This window comes from Centruroides vittatus, unplaced genomic scaffold (genome assembly GCF_030686945.1).
Source record: "Centruroides vittatus isolate TY-2023 unplaced genomic scaffold, ASM3068694v2 contig_2061, whole genome shotgun sequence".
NCBI classification, from domain to species: domain Eukaryota; kingdom Metazoa; phylum Arthropoda; class Arachnida; order Scorpiones; family Buthidae; genus Centruroides; species Centruroides vittatus.
Window position 1 is genome coordinate 37,577 of NW_027121278.1, and position 27,364 is coordinate 64,940.

The window sequence follows — 27,364 nt, forward strand, 5'->3', positions numbered from 1 at the left end:
ACATTTTGTTGAACATTGCGTGTCCTCATTTTGACAGGTTAACGAATTTTTTTTCGAAGTACCGTATATTTATAGGTAACTGGCACGTATTTCATTTGAAACATTTTCGTTTTCGTAATTGGATGTGTTTCCGAGTATGCTTATCGCCTTTCAACATTATTGGTAGTCATAGTGAAATGGACGCCTACTGTGTCTTTTGTTAAACCAATCACCATCTACTACAGAATACAACAGACTAATAAAATTAGTTAAAACTAAAACATGGCGGTTTCTATGAATTCTTCTGTTGATGCTATCTATAAATATTTCATACGATAAAATATTAATTATTTAAAGATCTAATTTTAAGAAATTCTAATTTAAGAATATAAATGTATAATATTTATTAATACTTGATGCAATTCAGTTTTAATTTTTTAGTAAAAATTAATATGAAAACTTTTTAAATGTCTAATTGTATTGGAATAACTATTTATCATTAGAACATTGTGGTTATTTAAATTAGTTTCTTTATAATAACTATATCGAAATTAATTTATAAACAGACTTTTTTTTAATAATAAATTTAACGGAAATTTGGGTTATTGGACTTTAAAAATGTTCTACGAAAGGTTAAACAGTAACAAATATTAAAAACTGAGTAACTTAGAACTTGCTCCAAATGCTAAATCTAACTTCACAAAACTAGAATTAAAGATGGATTTACTACTAAATAAGCAATTTTAGAATAAATATAATAGATTATGAAGTCGACAAAAAACCATTTTTAAAAAAGGATTAAAAATTTAATTATCGATTTAGCCTACATTTTCAAAACCAAAAGTTTTCTTTTGTCGGAAACGATAGATCTGTTGAGCTTAACTATCCATTAGTATAGTGGAAACTGTTTTAAAAATATTGCAGTTTTGTAAATGTTGTAATCTAGGAAATTGCAGTGAAGTGAATATTTCTTTTTCTAGAGGCGTGGTCGTTATAGAACTACTTTTGAGAACTCTAATCGACCTATTATTTTCATTTTTATCATGAAACAAAATCGGTACTTACTGCAATATAAAATATTGCATAAAAAGAATAAATGTGAAGTCGATAGCAGTTAAATTAACTGTACTGTAAGTGCGTTTGACATAAATGCTGACCACAGTACTGTATAATCAATACTACGTTATAGACTAATCTAATAATATATTATATTTGTAAAAGTTCGAGCGATTTTAACGAATTCGCAAATTTTTCCAAGAAAATTGTAATAACTTTTTAAAATTTTTAAACAAGTATAAAAACTCGTTTTTAAGAGGTGGTACAATGCATAATAATTGATATTTAATCGATTTTGCAATCGACTTAGAAACGATTATTAGAAAGAGAATATATTATATATAATATAAGTTATTATCAATAAAAATAAAGTAATTCTTTTTAGTTATATTTTAAAAGTTTACAGTTTAAATAAAATTTTATTTTATTTAAAGAAACGAAACGTTTTTTTTATTTTGTTTTTTTTATACTTAAAAGATTGATGTAAAAAGGCAAAGAAATGTATCGAAGTAGTATATAATAACAGATTAATCTTTCGATATTTAAAATCTCTTAAAATTATAAAGTGAAGTAGTTATAGTTAGATATAGACATATTTTTCATTTATAAATTATCATCCTTAGAAGAGCGTTCGATATAAAGTAGTCAATATTTCCTAAGTTCAGTGTAAATCGACCGAGCATGAACCAAAGATACCACGAGACGATCATTGACGTCCAGAAAAGTGGATCAATTTTTGGCATCGACATATAGAAATGTGTGTTTAGTGACGTTCGAAAAAAAGAACTGTTTCTTTTATTCTTTAGTAGAGTATAGCTTCAATTTATCTTCTAGAACACTGTCTTAGTCTACAGGAAGAAAAAATCATTTAGAAAGTTTAAAACTTATATTTGCAATGAAATTACTATTGAATTTATTTATAAGTTACTTATTCGAGATAAACTTAAATATTTTAATAAAAAAAAGTATATATATTTAAGCGTTATTTTTACATACGAGTTGCTAAAATTTGAAATAATTCTTAATTATTAAAGCAATTTTTATATTTATTTTCGCGAGTTGCTAAGTATTGGTTTCATATATAAATATTTAAAATAATAGATTCTATATGCTAGATTAGAATATGGAATTAAATGACACAGATTAAGATTTTAGGCAATAAAGATAAAATATTTCAGTGTAGTTGCATTTACTCTAAACTCCTAAAACTCGCATGTTAAGAGAGGTTGCCACGATCAAAGAGAACTTCGATAGAACTGTATAGTTCAGAAGTCTGTCGAATAGACGGAGAGGATCGAAGTATTCCTAATCTGGCGAAGGAAATTGGCAGGAGGGGAAAAGAGAACTCTCTGTTCAGTTTGGAAGATCGTTAGAAGAAGAGATAGCGAAACGGAAAATGGACGGAATTTTTCGCGGAAACGTGCGCACTACTGATGTAATGAATGGTTTCCGCTCGGCCGCTCGGTTTTCTTTTCTCTGCAGCTGGCTGAGTTTATCCCGTGATTGTAGGTTCGTGCGATCAGCCGTAGATTTTTCCTTGTGTGTTCCATTTAGACACATAGGTTTTAGCTGAAACAGTTTGCAAAGCTGTTGGCCTATGAGTTCTCAGCATGTTTGGTGACCTTTCAAAATTTTAGGATACGCTCGGCTCCCCAGTACTTTTATAAAGACATCAAAAAGCTATTTTTCAATCAAATTCCTACCATATTATAATAATTTTCTGCCCTATTCTTACTTTAAAAGCAACCGACATCATTAATATTAAATATTTTCATAAAAATATTTATTTGAACTATTATTAATAATAATGTTAAGACGCTGTTTCATGAAAGTACCATTTCAACATTAAGCAGTATTGTGTAATCATTATTAAACAATATTGAAATGTCTACATCATGTTGAGTGTTACACAATACACCACATGAATACATTATGATGAAACATATTGTTTAACAAGAAAAAAATTTAAAAATATATTAGTTTTACGTAATTTATTAACTAAAAAATAATTTTGAACAAGTCTATATATTTCAAAAGATAGAAACAAAACGTATTTAAAATTAGAAAACGAAAAAATTAATTTGGTTTTAAGACTTTAAACACGAATTTGATAATAAATTACATTTTAAATATTTCATCGTAAATGAACTGTAAACAATGTTAACAAGTTTAGTATATGAAGACATTATTAATTTCGTTCGTGCCAATCTTTTAGGCTACATCCTCGTAACTGTTGCACTAAGTGTGTCAATAAAGGCAATTGTCTGCGAAGTACTCCGGAACAAGCAATAAAACACCAATACCTGACGACCATCATCGTTGCTGTCTCACTTAAACCGCTTTTATGGTAGCGATAAATGACGCTGTTTAACGCCTGTCACCGCACATTAACAGAAACTGTAAATCTGTTCAGATGCTATCTAGTACTTTAGTTGAAAGAGTGAGGAGACTTGCTTGCTTCGAGTTCGGAAAGACAAACGAATTTAGATGATTTTAATTGAATTTGTTTGTTTTTTTTAACTTTAACCTTTGATTAGGACTCACTTTATAACTTATGAATTTAAACAGTGTAGAAATAATAAAGAGATTAATGCAAAACTTAACAATTGATATTTTTGTTGGAGCTGAAGTTATGTAAGAGTATATTCTATACCGGTAACTACAATAAAAAGTTTTATAAATTGTCATTAATTTTTCTATTTTTAAAATATATAACATTAGATTTTTATTTTTAGTTCTAGAAGTTAAATTAACACTGAAATAAAAGTATGAAATGATAAATTTTACGGTTTATTCTATAGAATTTTGCAATTAAGAATTATATGTGATTTTATTCCATATTTCACAATTTTTGTTTCTATATAAAAAATATATATATATATATAGCCTATATATAGGCCTATAATTTCATACAGATCAATATTACTTATATAAATATATTTTAAATTAAACGTCTGTGTTTAGTCTAAATGACCAATATAAGGCTATAACCTAACCTATCTTTATTTCTAATTTTCTAAACAGTTAATTCTCCATTGCAAAGATAAGTTTTATTTCTAATTAATTTTTGAGTCATTTAACAAAAACTTAAAAATTATTTCTTAAAGATTCTTTTTTTAACCTATCTTTTTAATGATTTAAAGAGAAACAAAAGAAATTTTTTTAAACTTTAGAAAGTAATAGTTTCAATGACCATTATGATATAGTAATGAAATTGCAATTGAAAGAAACCCAATGACAGTTTAAGTTTTTATAGGTTTACCAATTGTCTGATAAAAGTTAAAAATAAATAATTAAATGTACAGTTTTAAAAAATAAACAAACGAAATCTTCGAAAAGAAATCAATCAGTAAATTAAATTTTAGAAATTTTTTATTGTTTAAGAATCGTCATAAATAAGATAATATTAGCCTTATTTTTAAATAGATAAAAATATATTTATACTTTATATTATTAAATTTTATTTAGGCTAATATAAACGCATTATTTATATTCTAGCAAAATGATCGTCAATTTTGAAAACAATTTAATTATATGTGAACAAAATTTATTTCCAAGTAAGTTTGATTAATTTATAAGTTTTATTAGTTTTCACGGTTTCTGTTAGAAAAATTTAAATGCTATAAATGAATTTTCTATAGTTTCATTCAAACGAGTATTTTCTATAGGATATATTTTAAAATTTATTATTAAGATAAACGAATATTAAAACTTTTTAAATATTATTGTACAGTACCTGTATATTAGATTTAAACTTCAATATTATACTTTTAATTATATTTGTAGCACGAACCATATAAGAACCATTGCATGTTACAATTAGAATTTTGAATTAAATATTTTTAAATTTAATTTTATGTGCTTTTTTTTTGTATTATCAAGATTAGCACATTTAATTATTATTATTATTATTTTCTCTAAAATGTCTTGTCAATATTCTGACTTAATGAAACCCAGAAAACTGGTTACATTTTCTTTTCCTCAGACATTTGGTAGAAAATATATTATTGATAACTTGAATTTTAATCAGCGTAATTTTTGCCGATCTATTTAATATTTTATTAGCATGCACAGCATCTAATTCCCTACATTATCTTAACGTACAGAATCACACACATGCAAATCTTAAACCGTATTGTATAGATCACATATTTACGTAAATAAAGACAGATTATTAAAACTTAATTATTTTACGAATATATTCAAGAGTAAATTTAAAAATTTCATCGAAGGGTGATCATATTTTATGACCAATAAGATTAAAACATTCTGAAAACCACAAAGGATGCGTATTCGGTTCTTAAAGTAAGTAGTTATCTAGCTTATTTTTAATGAGTAAGCCTATATATTTATATATAGTCTATGTAACAAATTTAAAACTCTTATAATTAACTAGATTTAAACTTAAATCTTATAGTTTTGAGTATAAATTAGACTTTATTTGTAAGAATGATTATCTGTTATTCTACAAAAACCATATAAGAACCATTGTGTATATATTTATTTGTGTATTTATTTATTAACAAATCAGTCTTGTGATTATTTCACAAATTCACATATGCATTTTTAGATAGACATAAGATAATTTAAAAAATCAATTTGAAAACCTATTGGATTTACATTATTGATTTGCGATATCTTATAACTTAAATTGCATATAGTCAAGGTTATGTTGCTCGGTTCTAATGTAAGATAAATTACATAGCAAAATATAACCTACTTAATAAGTAAAATTAAACTTAAGCAGAATGAGATAAATATTGTCTTAAATTGGGAATTGGAACTTATGAATATATATTGATTATTGAGTAATTAATTAAGGTCTAGTCATTATAGCGAAATACTTTCTTATATGTTATTACATTTTATAAAACAGGTTTCATCTTAATATACTGATCTACATAACATTTAAAATGAAGTTTATGGCTTAAAACAAAACTATTTTACTCATTAGAACACTTAAATTATATTTTGATAAAAGCCAAAATGAATCAAGTAAGATTATTATTTAATTTGTACTACATAAAATAGATATAGTCTATAAGTTAATATTTAGTTGTCGAATTACTACATTGCATATAATAATTCTTATATAAATGCTTATGACAACAATAATTCAGGAAAATTTATTAAACTGTTAAAAGTTGAATCAGCATTGCTTTTATCCTATAGTTGGAATTTTAAATATTTATTATAATTACAATAATAAGAACTTGTATTACGCTTGTAAAGGTAAATACGGACCGAATTTCTAATATCTTAATAGTTTACGTCTTTATGTAATTTTATAATGTAAGAATTATTGCGTAGACCCTTTAACCAAAATATACGGCATTTTATATTATTGATTTTAATTATATTCATTATTATTTCTTTAAAAAGTGATTTAAAACTTTCAGTTTAATTGTACAAACAAAACTGAATGTATTTAGTCTCTCAAATACTCGTATTTAGTACTTAAATCAACATAAGTCCACATTGAAGATCTATTCAACATTTTGATTGCTATAAAAGAAATATTTGAGCTAATAAAAATTAAAGTTAACTCTTAAAAAATTTAATTAACAGAATATAATTAATTATTATTAAGTGTTAGGTTTGTAAACGTGTAAGCCTAAAAAAATAGAAACTACTTTAATTAGACTTATATAGTCGAACCTCTAATAACTTCCACGGCCATTTTTTTATGTTTCCACCGGTGGCCGTTGTTTAGAAGTTTCACTAATAGACTATAAGATTTATTTATTCTACCAATTCATAGTTTTAATATGAACTAAACAGTTTCTGTATTTAATACTTTATTAATAAATAGGCCTAACTGAAGCTGCTTGTTTTCTTTTATAAATCCTGAAGCCAATCGTTTAATGTCATATTTATATTATTAAAATAAATGTTCTTGCGATGTATTTCTAAATGAAATTTAGAAAATGTTTCGATTAACGATTCATTTTCTCCTTAGGAATCGAGCAAGATCATTTAATTAAAGAATAAAAATTGAGAGAAATGAAAAACAAAAGGTGATAAACTTAGTTTGGAACTTCTCAAAGGTCTACATAGACATAATATTTAAATACTTACTTAATGAACAATTATTTTAAAATATTTCTTTATTAATTTTATATAGAAAAAGCAGATTAAATTAATTTTTCCCCTTAAATATAGATATTTAGTTAACAATAAATAAATGAATTTTTTTAAGTGATTAATTCATGTTTTTCATTCAAAATCTACGTTCGTGTTTTCTTAAAATTTAAACTTATACTAGGAAATATATTTATAAAATTCAATGATAATATATTATTTACAAAAATTGTTTGCAATTATTTTGAAAATTAACAAGGATTATAATTTTGATTTATATCATTTGTTGGTTTTCATATTCTATTTCACAGTGTAGAATATTATTAAGTTTTTTGCACAAGCTACAGTACTGTACTTGTAATATACTTTCAAGAATACCAAATCTTCTTGTTTGAATTAATCAATGAAATATTTAAGCAAATTCTAGGCTTTTTTTACTATTAACCTTAATATAACATGGTATTACTCGGAAATTATAATTGAATACCTACTACATATCGATTTAATGCAGTATAGTCATATTTATTTTTAAATTTCATTATCAATTAAAAAAAATATATATATATATATATATTTATTTATATATAGAATTAGTTCTGATAGTAAACGTAGGCCTATTAAATCGATAGAAAAAAACTCAAAATAAGTTATTAATATTTATTTCAGTTTTTCAGGCTTAACATGTATCATATATTGAATTAATTGTAATGTTTTAATATTTCAATTTATATAATTTAGGTTGAACAAATAATTTAATAGGCCTATTATTGTTTATGAACTTAACTAATTTTTAAAACCTTGCAGAATTGTACTATTAAACTGAATTTTTCTATAATATATTCCGCAAAATTTGCAGAATATATTACAGAAAAAAAAAAGTAAAAAATTCCTGTGCCTGTAGTAAAGAATCCAATGGGCCGAATCGTAGGAATTTATTTAATAAATGTATAAAAATAAATAAATTATCCAGAACGACGATAACATAATGTTAATTTAAAATACGAGGCTTAAAGTATAATGCTGTTTTCTACTTTAATTAATTTATATTAGAATTGTTTGAGAAAAATGGCTTGTGTTTAAAAATAAATTAAGCAAGTGCTAAATAAATTATAATTAATTCATTAATTCATATTACGATTTAGTATTTGAAATTTAAGAAAAATTTTAAAATATTCAAAAGAAGAATGGACCTTCTTTGGATAGTTTAGCTAAGAAAGTTGATGTTGACTACCAGAGAGTGGGAGTTCAGGCAACTATTTGCACACTTGATTTATGGTCGTGTTTTCGAGTCTGAAAGGGAATTTCTCTCCTTTGTTGTTTGTTTAACTTCTAGTTTCTCAATGTGTAAACATGTTGAGAAAGTAAAACAGTTTCTAAGATCGAATTTCAATGTGCTAAAACAATTCCGATGTTTATTCTGTTTGAAAGTTCGAAAATTGCTTTATTGAGATTGAAGTAAACAAGTAGATCGGGGATATACTACAACAAATTTTCATAGGAGCAACCTTGGTTTTGCAAATATTTATTATTCCTTAACTTCCGAGATTATATCTTCAACTCGTGTTTCAGGTAGATAAATTTTAAATCAGAATAAGCTTAAGAAGATTTATAAATGTTTGAATAAGGTTAAAAGGTGCTTAACTTTCTAAACATGATACGATTTGTTGTAGTTTTATGGCTTATTTTTCTTATTTATTTTGTTAGATTAATGTTGATTTTTAGTAGTGAATGTGATTTATTATTTAAGTAACTTATCTATGTTTCAATTCATTATTAAATCTATTAGATTTAATCTCTGAGAAAAAAATATGTCAAAATTTAATATTTTAATTATTTCTTGTTATATTTTTCTAATCAAGTAGATATTCATCAGAGGGATTTCATATTTTTTAAATGATATCTTTATAGAAAATGAACAATAAATAATCCACCGAAACGATTTTAGTTCATAAGATTAGTTAAGACTTCAGAACAATTCTTAAGTCAATTTTCTACACTTAATTTTCGTTACATAAAGCGCATTAATACTGGAAAATGAATAAATGCAAATTTGCGAAGGAGAATACAGAGTTTATTCATTATTTATCTATCTCAAATTTCCTAGAAACTTAATGAATTTTAACATTCAACATTTGTTAATGTCTCATAACAAACACACCATAGATATAGTTACGTCACACGACCGTTACGTCACGGAAACTGCATGACGTCACAAAGAGACAAAGGGCAACAGCTGGAGTATGAAGAAAGAAAAGCGACTTATAGAGACAAAAAAATTACTCGTTATCTATTACTTATTTTTTTCCCCTCCTTAGTTTCCCGTTAATGCTTACTTTATCCGAGAGAGGTGAAAGGTTAAGTTGCTGTAGTTTCTACGATGTTGTGTGATTTGTCTTACACGGTGGCCAAGATTAATGACGCCGGCTTCGATGCGCCGACATCCCTTTGTTGCCCGCCGAAAGGATGGCTTGATACACGGCGCCCACGTGCCTCACAGGATCTTTTCATTCTTTTATTCCACTCTGCCTTGTCTCTCAGCTCACTTTATGTCTTTGTGACTTTTAAACTTCGTTTTTCTCCTTTCACAACGACACTTCAATTTAAACATTTTCTGTACTCTCGAGTACTTTTCACGATAAAGAAATATTGCTAGATTATCAAAAGACAGGTGACTGTTACAATTGCTCTTTCCATCTTTCATAAATGTCTTTGATCTAGGTAAGAGAAATGCCACACCGACTACAATAGACGAAACTTTTCTTAGTTTCGTCTATATAGTGTAAAACTCAAATAAGTTTCCATCAGTTCTTTTGTAAATATTTTGGATTTATCTTGAAGTACTTTTTGATTATCTACTGAAGTGATGATTTGCTTCGTGTTAGAAAATGTTGATCATTTACTGAATACATGACACCATTTCTGACGCGGTAAAAGCTTAATTTTTATAATATATTTTAATTTAAATTTTTTAACGTAAGTTGTTCATTCCTTTAATTTTATTTCAATCAGGATAGAATTATTCAAAGTTCAAATGTAAGTCTTTTACTTCTTTCTTTAGGTCTGCTATAAACTTAGATTTGTAGGAAATTTTCTTTTTAAATAACATATGCAAAACTATTTAATTGAAGTTCTAATTTTGCATTTTACACTATATTTACAGTAAGATCGATTGATTATGTCTAACGGTAGCAAATAACTTCCAGGTTATTCAAAGCTTTTACAGTAGGCTAATAGCATGGTTCCCAATAAACTTAATATTTTTGCTATCAATGTTACATCAAAAAAATGAAAAATCTCGAAAACTTGAAAAATATATAACATTTTATAGTATAAACGATTAAAAATCCTTTATCTTTATTTAGTATTCACTTAAAAGATTAAAATCTTATAAAGATAAATATTAATTTAAGATTCTTTAAATATACCTTTTTAATTTTTGAAAAATGTTATTATAATGCTAGGTGATTATTTATACTATTAAAATATAAAGACTAATATAATATTAATTAACGAATATTGCGGTCATTTAATATTCTCATTAAATATTTCAGACACTAATAAGTGAATAGTAACTTTGCAGAATTTGGTAGGAAGATGAATTATAATGAAGTTTATGAATGAAGTTCTCTCATTATGAGAGTAACTTCATATAGTCAATATACAGTACACAATACAATCTAAATCCTATAGATTACATTAGTAAGAAGGCGAAGGAATTTTGAAATAAAAAAAATAATTTTAGATAGATTATTAACTATTATTTCTGGAAAATAATGAACATTACATCGGAGAGATCTAAATATTATAAAATCATTAAAGTTTATTTTTATAAAATCTAACCTGTATATTTTCAAACTTATAAATTATTAAACATAGGCCTATTAATTCTACATATTTCGCGGGATATTTTTCCTTTAATATTTAACTAAAGTAACCTTATTTAAATATTAATAATTATATTATAATTTATTAAAGTATCAAAATTATATGAAATTATTTTAAATCCATTAAGATATTAAAAATCATATTAAATTACAAAATAAAAAGGTAAGTTAGTAACTATTTCAATAATCTTTTTTATAAATTCGGTGTTTAACCTATTTAAAATGTTATATTTCACTTGTTATATTACATTTATATTTGTTGAATTTAAATTTTTCCTATATTAATCAATTAATTTATTAATTACGAAGAAATACGAAAGAATTCTAAATATCTTTCTGTATATTCTGTTAATTTAAGACTGTATAAATTCTCTAACAAACTAAATATTAAAGTTTTACTCGTATCCAATAGAAAACTAACTATAATATTCTTCATTGTATATAAATGCGCTGTCTCATAGCCTATAATTCAGATTTATTTATTTAAGATAAATCTATTTTCTTTACACGCATAATAATAACTTATTAAGAATTTAAAAACTTTCATAATCATCTTACATGATCAGAAAACTTCATATATATTAGATAGGCTACTCTAATTAACAAGTGAAGTTTCAGTGCGGGTCCCCCTTATTGGGATAACCCCTATTGGGTGTGGTAAATTTATCTTTGGTGTGGTTACTGTTAATTGCACTGGGTACCCACTTATTTTTAGGCAATTCGTGTTTTGAAAAAAAGAAAAAAAAAAACCTGCAGATTATGCAGATCGAACTCTAAATTCTTAACCCAAAAATTATCATTCTAATTTTAAGTGCAAAATATGAATTTTTTTTTTTAAATATATGCACATTACTTTTTTAATATTTTGTAATATAATATATTTTCAGGCTTAATGTTAGTTTTATTAAATTGAATTTAGTAGTTAAAGGTTTCTTATTAATTTTTAAAATAATTTATAGTAAACTTTTACTGCATATAACCTTTTCGCTGATAGGTTAAGTTTAAAGTGTTTTTATGCGATATTGAAAAAGTACTTCTATTTTTAATTTTGCAAAAATATTCTCTCAAGTAAATTTTTTACTTAGATTAATTTACTTTTTTTTGATTGAATGAAAACTCTTTAGCTATTTCAGGAAAACATAGATGTTTTTCAAAAGTATTCGCATCTGTCATTTTTTGATACATCAGTCACCCAAAGAGTCTCTTGTTGATTCTTAGTATGAAAGAGTTCCTGATGTAACCAATGATTCATCAGTCTATTTAAGAAAACTATACAGAACTATTGCTGAGAATAAAGATTCCACTATTTCCATTCCTAACGCTTGTCTTCTTTTGTAACAAATGGCTTCCGAACAATTCTTTCTTTTTTTTTCATTATCATATAAAGTTACCGAAATGAATTTAACGAAAATGCGAATTTTTCTATAATTTATAAAACAAAAACATTGTCTTTCCATAATAATTTAGTTTTTAGTTACTTTAATCTTTATTACAACAGCTTAAATTTTGTGGTTTAAACTATTTTAATTGTGATTAACTTTCAAAATTTACAAAATTTAATTTCTTCTTTTTTAAGAAAAATATCAATTTTTAGAATAAAATTTAAAAAAATTAAACATAAATGTAGTGAATTATTTAAATTATCATGTGTTTATTTTTTAATATTTTATTGATAATGGCTATATGATATATACATATAACAATAATAAATGCAGGTCTAAGACGAATAAAATTGTTTTTAAATAATCCTGTCAGCATATTAAATTATTTTTATTTAAATCCTAATAAATTATATTAAATAACAAGCTATTTTATTTATATTACGTTTTAAACTTTAATTTATTAGCCTATATATCTAAATTAATTTTGATAAAAGTTTTTTTATATCTACAGTCTTTAATCTAATTGGGACATTCATATCTTAACAGATAATGCATGTTTTATATTATTTGAATCCTATGTGTAGATTTAGAAATATACCATACAAGAATATGAAAGAATTTAAAATTATTATTTTTTTAAATTTAGGATAATCATGTCATACTCTTCGTGCATTGATGATGAAGTCAACATATTAATTAACATTAAGTGCATAAATTTCCTATTAAATGCTCATTGTTTTATTTATATTCTATGAAAAAAATAAAATTTTATTCAGTTCTGAAAATTGGGAGTGTATATTCACTCATTATAAATTAAAATATTCGCTTCCGAGGTCATAACCTATATTCAATTCACATTGATATGAATTTAAAAAAATTGATAACAATGATTTAAGATAGACATTTTTGCAATTTAAAAATTAAAATAGGTTAATTGATTTATATATTTTATTGAAATAAATGTTTTATATAGATTTATTATGGATAATTTTATAATAAGATTAATTAGTGAGGATGAGGTAATTATCGACTATTGATACTGAAATACATAATTAACATAATTGTATTTAAATATTAATTTGTATTTATGATGATTAAATTTATGTAAATTTCAAAGACTTTAGTGTATTGTTTCTTTTTGTCTGTTTTTTTTTTACAAGTAATTCAATAGGCTGAATAGATATTTGGTTCAATGCATATTTTCCGTGATCATAACTTATTTATTGTAAAATATATTTATATAATTTTTTATATTCCTCTTCAGTGTAATAAAGCTAATTTTCTGACATTGTAAGATTCTTAAGTTTTTGAATTTAAACCATTTATTTTGCATCATAACAGTATTAAACTGATTCTACGAATCTAATATTTCGGAAGACTTGTGTTTTATATATATATAAATATTAATAATAATTCTATTTAAAATTAAATTTTTAATTACTTTTGGAGTAATAAAACAATGTAATAATTATAATAGAGCGTGTTTGATTAGTGAATTTTCTGAAATAAAACAAACAGCGAATAATAGATCAAATGTATCACGGTTATTCACTTCGGTAGGTAAATGGAATTAAATATATATATATATAAAAAAAAAGAAACTAAACAAACAATAAGTCATTTTCGGAGTAGGAATATATAATTCGGAGAACGGAATCGAAAATGAAAAACAAAAAAATAATACATGTAACATAGGTTTTTCTAGGTCTATTTAATTTCTTCTAAAAATTTCACGTTTAATCTGAAAAAGAGCCGATGGAAAATGATTTAGGAAACGAAAGAATTAAAAAAAAAACAATTTATTTTTTTCACTTAGAGCGAAAATAGAAGCCTTCCATTTACCGCGACTCTTTAAGTGCAAAACAATGACCGTCCTACTTCGTCCAATCGTCGCCAGACGGCGCCACTGACATTCTGTCTGCGAGGAAGGTTTCATCTCGGTAAGTGCGTCTCTAGCGTCGAATTAATGAACGCTAATGGGAGTAGATCGCACGTGTCTGTTACCCCTCCTCTCCTTGTGGGATGGAGGCGGACCCTTTTGCGATGTCCGGGAGGGGAACAGGCGGAAAATAATCCCCTTAGTAAGCATGCGCGCAACAAAGTTTCTGAAAGTTGCCACCTCCAGAGAACACGCACGATTTGATGCATTGCTGAGTATGCTGTCCTACAGTTCTGGGAAATATCGACAGTTGTGTTGGTTAAGTAAATGAGTTCCTTCTAACGCAAGCTAAAGCTTATAACTTGATTAAACTTTTTCATATTCCTCCCTCTTTTTTTATCCACTTTTGGTACTCTATATAATAGTTAAGTCCATACCAAAATAAAAAAGAAAATCAAATAAAAAATTAAACTAATAACTTGTATGTAGCTGTATATTCTATTCTAACAGATTACCAGCGAAAAAAAGATTTTTTCTTTTTTTTTCTATGGCATTATCAAATGTATTTATTCATTTTCTATTTTGGGAACTATGAAGCATTATCTATTATTCGAATATAGAAAAAAAAGAGCTAACAAAAATATTAATTTTCTGTTTAACTTAGTCAAATTTTACTTTTTACATTTTAAAAACTGAAACAGAAATCGAATAAATGTTAACAATGAGGAGTTTCTCTTGTTTTAAAATTTATTAAAAATAGATACAATTTTTAGAATTATCGAGAATTTTTTAATTTTTTTTTTATTTTTCACGTTCTGCGGAGATTTTTGTTTCTTTTCTGACATAACAACGTTTCTAATTAAATAACAAAGTTAAGGTCATTCTGTTTCAATGAACTTAAGATACCTAACACGTTACCAACTGTTAAAGGTGAAAAGCTGAAGGCAAAGGATATGGATTTGCTTTGAAATGGAAAATACAATTGAATTATATCGTGTTGGTGAAATGACTTGATGCACGCGACAATATGGTTTTCAAAAACGATTTAAATTCTTCCAATATGATAAAGTGCCATCTAGCTGAGGAATCTATGCTTATTTTCCCTTGATTAATTAACACGTATAATAGAAATTTATTGATTTTAATATTGTTTACAATAAATTTCGTTCGACCAAAAAGTTTTAAAGTTCTTTTTTTTTCTTCGATATTATCCTAAATTAATGATATCGCAAACAACCGTAAAACTTATTCAATAATTCTAACATACAGAAAACAAAATGCTAAATATACGCCTACGTATTTTCTCTTTTTCTTCATTAAAAAACGTTATAATAGCTAATCGATGAAACATTTTTCGATAAACTTATCAGATAGAAACTATTTTTTAACTTTAAAAAAATTATAACATAGTTTCGTGAATAAACAGAAAACTATTTAAAGTGATTAAAGAGTGTATATTTTTTTTATTTTTCTGTTTAAATTAATGTATTTTTAAGTCATAGATTCTAAAACACTTGTAGATTCTTATTAAAAAAGTCATTGTTATAAGCTATAAATCATTTACTTCCATCAATAGAAATTATTAAAATAAAAGATTATAAGCATGTTAGATACGTGGAATCTGTGGTGTACTGTACAGTACTTATGGGGTTAGATCCCTCCAGAGGTTTTTAGGAATAAAATTTATACTAAAAAAACAAATTATAAAAAATTGTTTATAAGTAAACGGAACTTTATGGTATTGAACAGTACTGTACTGTACTGTACGTTTAATTTTTTTTCATTATGATTGCACAGTATCCTCCTTCCATACATCATCCTTCCAGATCATCCCTAGGTGCAAAATCTTAGTTACACCACTGCATGGAATGTGTAGTTAAATGTTAGATATATATTAAAATATAACTATATACGTTAAATGAATCGAAATCGGTTAAAAACTTAATTATATAATACAATTTAATATATATATATTATAATTATATAATACTATATATATGTATACAGTTAAAAACAATTATGTCTGCAGCATATAAAACTTTTATTTTAATGTAACCTGCAGAATATAAATGGAAAATTAACTCATATTGCGCTTATCGAAAGCAATAAGGCCTGTGATGAGTTAAAGCAGGCAAACGCATACCATTCTTCCCACAACAAGCGACTTTGGTTGGTAATGATTCGCTTCTCCATAGCCCACACGCTAAGTTAGACTACATAGTTGAATGGAATATATCTCTAATTCTCATATAATTTAGGTCCTATGTCATTAAATTAAGCAATTTAAATAATAAATAGGCTGAGTTACACTATGTGGTTAAATATAGAGAGAGACTTTAAGCAATGGGAGAACTCTAGAGCTATCTACAAATTGTTTTCGTTATAACGTATTTTGTCTTTATTTTAAATGGAAAATTTTAATAATAGCAAAACATTTAAAATATTTAAATACGAACCATTTTATTTATTTTAATTTATTACTTTAAATTCAAATTATTCATATGTTTTAAAAGATTAAATTTAAAAAAAATAAATGTGTCATTTATATATAGTTTTCACATTAAAAATTAATTTTAAATTAATTAAAAAATTATAAATGAGATCGCTTCATAAATATCGACTTCTATGCCCATATTTTAAGTGATGTATTTGTTAAAATATCTGTGATATTAAATGTAAAATATATTGTGATATTGTTATGAAAAGATAAACAATGTATTCTAAAAATTAATTTAACATTAAAATCAATTAGAAATATTATTTTTATTAATACATTTGATTATTATTGTTTTGGGTTCAGATAATATTAATACGTTTAATATAAAATCTCATTTGGTTTAAAAATAATTATAAACTTAATTAAACTGTAATGTTTAGAATGAAAATTAAAATATGAATTAAAAAAAATAATAGTTGTAATTATGAAAAGAAAGTAAGAAAGTTAATAATTTTTACATTTAATTCTTAGGAAATTACAATATAAAATTTAATGAAAATTCGTTCAAATATCTCGAAATACTGCTGTTATTTATTACCGTATTTTTACTGTTTCTACATATTAAATAATGAAATGTATAATTTATTATAAATTATATATAATAACTATTAAATTTCTTAAACATTTTACATTTCCTTTTTATTGTATTGCTTCGCATTTAAGACGAATTTCGACTTTTAAAACGGAATTTTCAGAAAAAATTTGATTATATTTAGAATTAAAAATGAAAAAAAGTTAATACTGTAAAATACGATTAATAATAAATATGAAAATAAACAAGGAATATTATAAAGTTTTCAAAAAATACAGACTTTTGAAAAATGAGAAGAATGGACCGACTTTAAGTTTAGAAAATACATAAAAACATGAATCTTAAGTTTGAAATAATATGACAATTATTATTAAATATATCATAATATACACTATATTTGATAAGATGTAATAAAACGAAGCTTAAAACTGTAAATTATCAAGATTTTAAAAAATAATAATAAGACAAAACATAATTTATGATCACAGTATTAATAATTTTCTTGAAAGTAGTGTTATTTGTATAATTAACTACGATAATTTAAATGTGAAGCATTTATATATTATACATAAATTGAAATCTAAATAATTTTTTGTATTTAATATTAAAAAATAATACTGTAATATTACTTTTTATATAATTTTCTCCCATTTAAGAGTTATGAATAAATCTGACATTTAACTGTTATTATCCTACTTTTATTTTATTTAAATTCTTTGTATACTATATACATTTTCTAAAATAAGAGTAATTTATATTTATATAAAGGAAAACATTTATTTTAATTATATTAAATTTATAAAAGGGCAATGTTTTTATTCGTTTGTTTACTACATGGTTTTATTCATCTGTAAACTTAGGATAATAACAATAATTTAATAAAGAATAAGAAAATGTAATCAAGTAAACAATAAAAATATATATTATATTATATTATTTTTATGTAAAATATTTTAAATATTTTTTAATAGTGTATATAATTTTTCCATAGGGCTTATGTCAAAGTTAGTTTATGAAAGATGTCATTTCAGATATTTATTTTACATTCAAGTGCTTCAAATTATATAAAATAATCGAATTAAAATATAAAACACACTAGTTTTATTAACGCAGAAACTTGGATAAACGGTTTTTTAAAAAACTGTGGCTACATTTAATAGAAGTTTTAAGAGCAAACTTCTTATTATAAAGAATTTACGTTTTTAAAAACAAAAAAAAATGCCAATAATAGTAATTAAATAATTGTTTTAAGTATAAATTTCAAAAAGTTATATGACCTTATACAATAAAAAATTATTGAGCAAGGAGAGGAATGACAGATCGAAGTCTAAATTTGATTTTTATTGATTTTTATTAAACAAAAGATGGTTTCATAATAACACTCGATACTTTGTGCCGGTTCATTTTTCGAAAGTAAAAATTGTAGAATTCGGTTTGTCTTACTTTAACAAAAATTTTAGTGGGATAATTATAAGGTTTACCGATACTTTTATCCAATGTTATTGTTTGATACTTCTATGAAAAGATAATTTTAGAGTGTTTAAACTTCGACAAAACGTCATTCGATAGAAAGATTCATCTTTATTGCATGATATCGAAAAATCATTGACGTCAAAAAAGACATCATCCTCTTCTATGGCTGTTAACCGATATCTTAAACGCATTAATCTCCCAAAGCGAAATTTATACGAAACCAAAACGGCAATTTCACAGATCTAGTTAGCAGCATAAAACGAAAGACCTTATAGTCGTCTTGGTAGACGGGGAAACGGAATGAGTTGGGGGAAAGAAAGATGTATGACCAGTAGATGGTTGTCTGAAAGGCCACATGTTTCCTGCCACTTCGCACATCGGTTACGGCCAGCTCCACTCTTTAATCATTCTCTCTGCTTCACTAATCGATAATTTTCCAAAATATCCAGACTGGGATTACAATAAGCTTCTGGAGTATGGAGAGGGGAAAGATTACACCGTCTCTTCAAAGAGCCACAATCGCCTAGCAGATTCGCCGTTTCGTTAATCCTTAAAGTTTTAATGCGGCTATCATACACATCCCATTGGCGAATTTGATGAGGGATATCGCACCTCTGATAGCCACCTTAACAATAATACGAGATCAAGCGATTTGATTAGTTATTCATTGGAAAAATACTTCGATAAAGAAGTTGATTCCCCCTTCTTCTAATTGAATTTAAATGAAATCGAAGTGGAAAATGCCTCAATTCTCTCCGCGTTTAAACGTCTTAAAGTCAGTTCGATAAATGTCACTTTGTTGAATACATAATAATTAAAATTAATGCAAAATCTATATTAATTGTAAATTTCAAAAATGGCTTATTAGACGTTATGAATCGTAACATCACGAGAAGTAATTCAAAAACTCCTTTAAATCCTCAAATGTTAACTATCAAAATTTATTACAATGAATGTCTGTCTACATGATAACTAATTTGCAATGCAAGTTGTTAATTTTCTTATAGACGAGAAAACGTTTTCAAGAAATGCACCTTTTGAGAAAGATAAATTATAAAAATTATCCAATAATAAGTAGTTCTAAATATTACATCGCTGCACAGAATCCAAGCGGACATAGCACCTCCTCTACTTCACATGCTAATCTAGGGTTCTGACGAAGGAGCGACGTCGACCAGTGAGAAAGGGACCATCTGTATGTTGGGGCTCGATAATTGCACGCCTCTCTCTCATCCTTTGTATACATTCACAATAGGAGCAAGATCGATGCTGGATCCCTCGTGTCTCCTATCTTTACCCGAACAAAATGGGATGTTCTGCAGCACAACACTAATTCCTTTTATAATAAAAAATGCGACTATATCAAAGAATTGGTGACGAAGATATTTAAAATAATTAAAAGTTTAATTGTGCTTATAAATTTTCACTTTTTAAATACAGGTTGACTATATATATATATATATATTTATATATATTATAATTATGCATTACTGATAAATTAAGCTATGTTGTCACTTGTCATATTTATATTCAATTAAAGACATACATTTTTTTATAGAACAACCAATAGTTCATCTTATCTACGATAAATAAAGGAAGAATGCATTTAAAAAAAAAAAAAAAAAAAGCCAACCTCTGGAAGAATCAACCAAGCATGACTTACACGATCCACCAGTCCTCCTTCTGGGAACTTGAGTTATCTTACCCCTAGAGATTTAGAGAGAAAGAAGAATAGGGCCAATGACATGTCGACTGCTGTAGTTCTTTCTGCCATATCCCCAAAGGTTAGTGTGGTTTTTTTTTGCCCAGAGGTCCTTTAATCTAACGTTATGGACAATTTGACTCTAGGTTATGTTTAGAAGACAAAGAATTCGATTGGCGCGTCGAGAAATATATATAAATCCATCTAAAAATCTCAATTCGCGTAAAGTAATTTTTTATTAATATATTCAGTTCGGGAAAATAAATTTTCCATCAGTTTATTCCTCACGCCATTTCGATCTTTATCAAAATAGGATAAGCCACATAACATAGGAAAAAATGTTTTCTTAAATCTTTCTTCTTAGTTCATCAGATGGGAAAATTATGTACTATATCGTTTAGTATAACAAGTTAAGCTATTTGATAGTCCTTGTATACTTCTAACTTTCCATAATCTTCTAGATATAATAATAGGTCTTGATATAAAAGCTGTAATCAAGTTTATTATATTTATAATGTTAATAATAAATAATGAGATATATTGTAAAGTAACAATGCATTTCTCGTTGGTTTTGATATAGTATCGAAATTATAAATCACATAATACTAAGCTTTATCGGTTCAATTTATGAATATATATCGAACAACTTAGAATTTCATATTGTAACATTAATTATTTATAAGTATTTTGCTCTTTTATCTCGCTTCTTTTCAATGATAGTTTGATCTGATAAGTGGGCAAAAATTAAATAATTTTCGAAGATAGGCATATTTACATAGTTATAAAAACTTATCTACATCAATAAATGCGCATAGCAATAGGTCCTACTTACTTAATTTCGAAGGCCGACCTATTATTATAATATTGTCGAATGCCAAGTATGCATACAATATACATAATTAGGAATTAAATCATTTACACAATAACAATAATAATAATAAATAGATGATATAATTCGGATAATAACATTCAATTCTAATATTTCCAAATGTAAGCGGTCACGTGATCGAGACGACGCCGTTTGTTGTAACCAATCGGGTGATTGTATAGTTGAATTTTTTCCCCCCACCATGCACACTGTCTGGGCGGTCTGTTAGTGCTCTGTTCTCATTGGATTTGTTTTAGGAAGGAAGAAGGGAGGTAGACAAAACGTCGCCGTCAGAGACCGTCCCTTCGAGCAGAGCGGTCACGGCACGAAACTTAACGATCCCAATCCAACATGCATGGTAATCATTCGGCCGGAACTTGCAAGTTTTTTTATTTTTTTTTCTCTCCACTTGTGCATTGGAATAGCACGAGAGAATTACGAATTTCTTCTATCATAATTATACCAAAAAAATATATTTAAAAAAATAATAATTATTATAAACATTTTTCGAGTGTGCTACTATTAATTATAATCTGTTCTTTCTGTTTTTCCCCTTAAAAAAACAAAAGATAATTGAAAAGTTAATTTTAATAAATTCAAAAAAACCGCGTAACTGAATTTTAATAGTCTTCGTTTGTGGAGTTGCATCAATGTCACCCCCTTACTGAATAGTCAAAGCCAGAATCCACTGCATGGTGACAATTTAATTATCGCCGTTTCGGTAGATCGAATGGATAAATCCTGTAAGCGTACTATCCTGGGACATCCTGCTGTCACTTAGGATCAGTCTCCAGGGAAGGTATTCAGTACCTCTGATGTTTCTCTATACAGAGAAATCATTTCTCTCATTTGCTTTTAAAAAATATACTTGGGCTGTATTTAATTTAGTTTGTTTTGTTTAGTTTTATGCCATCGACACCACTTGAAATTGAGATGAAGTGAATGAGTAGGCTGGGATTTTTATCAAGAACATTAAGGAACACAGATACAAACACACACACACACACACACACATACACACACCGATGCATTACAATAATTTACCGTTTTTCTTTGACGTATGACGTTGTTAATCATTATTTATCTTTTGCTGCAAATTATATTTTTGTTACTATGGGTATAAGTTTAAAGAACTGTAACATACGGATTGAATAAGTCTGATTTCGTTTTCATTCTCATTATTAATTATCTTTAAAATTTGATTTAGTTTCTCCATTTCTCCATCTGATTTTTCTCACGCGAATATATAGCCTATATACATGAACTTAATGCAATTTTCTATATCGTGAAACGTAAAAGACTGATTTTTAAGCTAATTTTCCCTTCGTTTGTAACTTATTTTTACTAAGGATTATCAATGAAGTTATTTTAAAATATCGATAAAATGTTTTAACTTTAATAGATCACTTTGTTTTCGGAATTTGTTAGAATGTCTACAGCTTAATGGAGAATTATTGATAATTTAAAGCTGTCCTTTGATAAAAATATATAGATAAATAGTTTTAAATTATACTTATTTTACTTATTAAGTAAATATAACTGAAGCCATTCTTTGAAATAATTCACGAATAGCTAAAACTAATTAAAAATTCGATAGATATTTAAGATTTATTTACTGAAATATAAATAATTTAAATTTTTTTTCTTTATAACGTAATGGTAACTTAAATAAATTAAACAAAGATAAAAGTTCGAATTTAAATAAACAAAAATCATGGAAATCAATTTTGTAAATAAATAAAAGATAATAATTTAAATTCATCAGCAAATAATTAAATCTATGAAAATTACTGTTGCTTTATTATTTACAAAATTGAAAACAATTATAAATTTATCTTTGGTTGTTCATTTGGGCAACCGAATGATCTAGTTTAGTCTGAAGCGGCTAAAGAATGATAGCCTAATATTATTCGCTAAATTGTTTGTTGTAAAATTACGTCTTCATCATTAATCATAACCAGTAAATCGATAAATCTCGAGCGAATCTTTCAAACCAATCATCCGTATATAATGAGATATTAATAGGAATTGGTTACATTTATTACCACTAGATGGCAATGCTTACGCAAAAAGGCTTGATTTATCGCATGGGTTATATATATATATATATGTATATGTATATATATATTATTTAGGTTTTATATTATTTATTATTGACCACACAATTTATGGTAATTTTCTTAATGACCTTGCGGTATATTTTCTCATTTATCACTTAAGAACGTTTAAAGATTAATTATTTAATCGTCTGGTGTCTATCTACGTTACGGTAGTAACTTTTAAAAAGCTTTACCAACGTTAGTTTAGTGAGTGAAAGCTTGCTTTTTTTTAGGTTTCTTTTTTTTTTATATATATACGTGTAAATGATGTATACTGGCTTGCAACTAGAAGAAACAACTAATTACGAGTTCAGAAAGGAATTTTCTATCGAGTTTTCTCTCTTTCAAATATCAGTCATTTGAGCCTACAGGCTAACATGCATCCAAGCAGGTGATCACGAGGTGTTGATGATAGGATCTCCTTCGTGACCATTTTGGTCATCATTAGAACTATGTAGGATTTATCTCGATGAACAGTTTTGGATCATTTGCTTCTCGCTCCTAATAACATATGCCAATGTTGGTTTTATTTTGATCAAACAAAGATTTTTTTTATCACAAAATTCATATTTTTTTTTTTTTTTTGTAATGGTTCCGTGTACGAATACGTTGCAAAATTTACGCGGTAGTTATAAATTATATATATATAAAGAAATTAAAGGTTTAATAAATCAGCTTTACAACGCAATTCGTAACTTTTCTGCAGATGAAAGCCGAGTCTGCTGCATATTAAATTTTGTGTGAGAAAGTCATGGCAATGGCTGTCGTCAGAACGGGAAGACATAAATCATGCGATTGTCGTGCCATCTGGTGCCGCCAAATGTGATAAATGTCTTTTAACGATAAGTTGATGTCGTCGTTTGCCGATAGATGTCACTACGGTGTCTGCCAGCAATAGATCTAACATTTGTAATATTACAAATTGTTGAGGGGTTGACTCAAAGACAAATTTCTATTTGTTATTATTTTAAAGGTTAAATAATACAATTAAATATGAATAATGTTTATTTAATTTGATTGAGGCTTTATAAAAATTATAAGTTCAATTATATTTAAAATAATTTCCATTCAAACTAAAATTGATGGAAGAAAAATCTCATTTTGTGTAAAATCTATCGATAAAATCCATTTTTTTTACGAATAGATTATTCAACTTATAAAATTTATGACGATTTTATTAAAATTTTATAACATCGCCGAATAGATTTTTCTATTTTTTAAAAATATTTCCATTAATCATGACTTAGAAATGTCTTCTACAATTGAAAAATTCATCCTGTTTCTTCTTTAGCTCTACTTGTCTATTAATTTATTTGTAAAAATGCCTATAGAAAAATTTAAATTAAATATGTTAATATTTTGTACAGTTATTTGATAGAGATTAATTTATATTAAATTTAGTTAACATCCGTTTAAAGTAAACATTTAACACATCAGATTTATTGGTGATGTTTTATATCACCTACAAATTTTAACTTAATAATTTACATATTTTTTAAGATAAGAAAAGAAAATGTCAGTAAAGGAAAGGATTAAGTTAAAATTAAAGCCTTTAGATCTTTATAAAAATATAAGTATAAACTATAAAATTAATTTTGTATTAAATATATGACAAGTAGGAAACGAATTAAATGTTTTCATATATATAATCTTCAGATTTTCTATGTGAAATTACAATATATAGTTTATATAATATATAATGCACATCCTCTTTATATTAAAAATACGTCTTATGCTTCTAAATATGCTAAATAATGATATATCATTCAGTTTTATGAAGTGTATTATGTTTATAATACGAAGTATACTATTCAACTATGCTTATTAATTCGTATGCTCATAGCTTGATAAACTTGTACACTAATAAATATACTGTTTATGCTTATTAATTTTTTAGAAAAAATATAAAGAGCATATAAACATAATAAATCTTCAGGTGATACCATATACACCTGAAATTTTATTATATAGAGTATATTACAGTATATTACACAATACATTAAAAACACAAACGTAATTCAGAAATAATTGTTTCTACGTAAAATCAACCTTTAAAAAGTATATAAACGTTATAAAATTTCAGAAATAAATATTTAATTTTCTTCTTATATACTAAAGTTTATATACTGTTGATTCAGTGTAGGCCTATAATTTCTGTAGGCCAGTTGAAGGATAGGCCTATATAGGGCCTATAATAATATAAAATAAAACAAATCTTAATATCAAAGTTATTAAAATAAATTTTATTAAATATATTAAACTTTGGATGTATTTTTTATTAAATGTTTCTTCAACAAAAAGTTAACTTCTTGTTTAATCTCATTAACTTTATAAAAAGCATTCAATACATTAACATCATTTCATAATAAAATATTTTGGAGATTTTTGTAAAGGTTTGCCATATTAAAAATACAAAAATAAATTTTTTTGTATATATTTTCATTAGAATTATATTAAGGGCAGTGAAAAATGTATGTATAAGCAACTTATGTTATGCTTAAACATAGATTTTCACATACATAATGTATGCTTTATAAGTTTATTTGTTTATAATTGTTACTTAAGTTAAACAGTATATATGAGACTATATAATCCTTAGTATATAAAACTTTCTTAAATATAATTTAAATATTTTAAATTGTATAAATTATATTACATAATAAATTTATGTTTATTGAACTGATAAAATTAAATTTAAACTATTTCGGTGTATTTAAATATTGAATTCTTTAGTTTAAACAAGGAAACCGACGAGATTAGGTTAATTTAAATACAGCATTTATAACAATTTATTAAAATTATAATTATAATCTCATTTTAATAGTATTTATTATTTTAAAAATCTTTTCCTTTCAAGTTACCAACTCTGTTAAGATTTTTTACAGGCTAAATTATAATTCTATAAGGTTATAAACTTATAAAATATTTTTCAAGAGTTGTACAGTATGTGTGTAAGTGCCAACAAAAATAACATTAAAATTCCTTAGGAGGTATATATTTATTAAGCGTACAGACATATAATTCTCTTAAGTAGGACAGTAGGTCTAATTAGTTTTGATTGAGCAAATAGAAAATAGTAAATGTTTTCTGTAAAATAATGGGCTGCTGTATTTTTTGAAAGGAAAAATATTTTATTATAAGGCGTATATAAGTCATTAAATCGAATGTAAAACTCAGTAGGCCTGTAACTTACTATATAATAATAAATTACTTAAGAAATAATTAAGCAATTTCTTACTATACAGTAAGTTACAGGCCTACTGAGTTTTACATTTGATTTAATGATATATATATATATATATATATATATATACAGTAAAAATTTAAAAACTTAATAAGAAGCCCAGAACAAAATTAATTTATTTTAAAATAATTTTATTGAGTTACTAATGGTGTATTTAAAATTAAATTTTATAATTTCATACAGAAAGCTTCCTAAAAACATTATAAAATATAAATAAGAAAAATAATTTAGATTATATTCAAGTTATTTATCATTCGAATAAAATAGAATTAATTAAACTATGTTTTTAAACTTTTATTGATAATGATGATGATGATGATTAAATATTCTGGAGTATAAATATGAAGTTTCATATATATAGAGAGAAGGGAGTGCTATATGGAAAGTGTTTATGAAGAATCCGAAGTATTGAATTTACCAAACCGAAATAATTCATCTAATTATCTGTTTGTCTAAAAAAGATGCAAGCGAATGAATGTAAAAAGTAGAACAGGATCTTTATTTCTTTCTTCGAATGTCTGTCTCTTTCTTTTTTATTTTTTTCCTTTTTCATTTGAGCGTCAAGATCGTTAGGTTCCACCTTTAATTTAGGAGGCTGTCGATATTAATGACGTAAAATGAATACCGAGAATCCAATGAGTTTAATGATCCAAATACTAAATAAAATGAGATCAGTGTTGGACTATTT

At 25.5% G+C, this 27,364-nt stretch overlaps 1 protein-coding gene across 2 annotated transcripts in view; it reads left to right on the forward strand.

The window, feature by feature from the left end:
- The first annotated feature begins 4,532 nt into the window (after window positions 1–4,532).
- Window positions 4,533–27,364, forward strand: part of LOC136970610 (homeobox protein Hox-A3a-like) — a 96,061-nt gene continuing 73,229 nt past the window's right edge. For both annotated transcript variants that reach the window (XM_067265056.1, XM_067265057.1), the window contains exons 1-2: window positions 4,533–4,592; window positions 20,322–20,547. The gene's annotated coding sequence lies outside the window, so the exon portion shown is untranslated. The remainder of the gene's footprint in view (window positions 4,593–20,321; window positions 20,548–27,364) is intronic.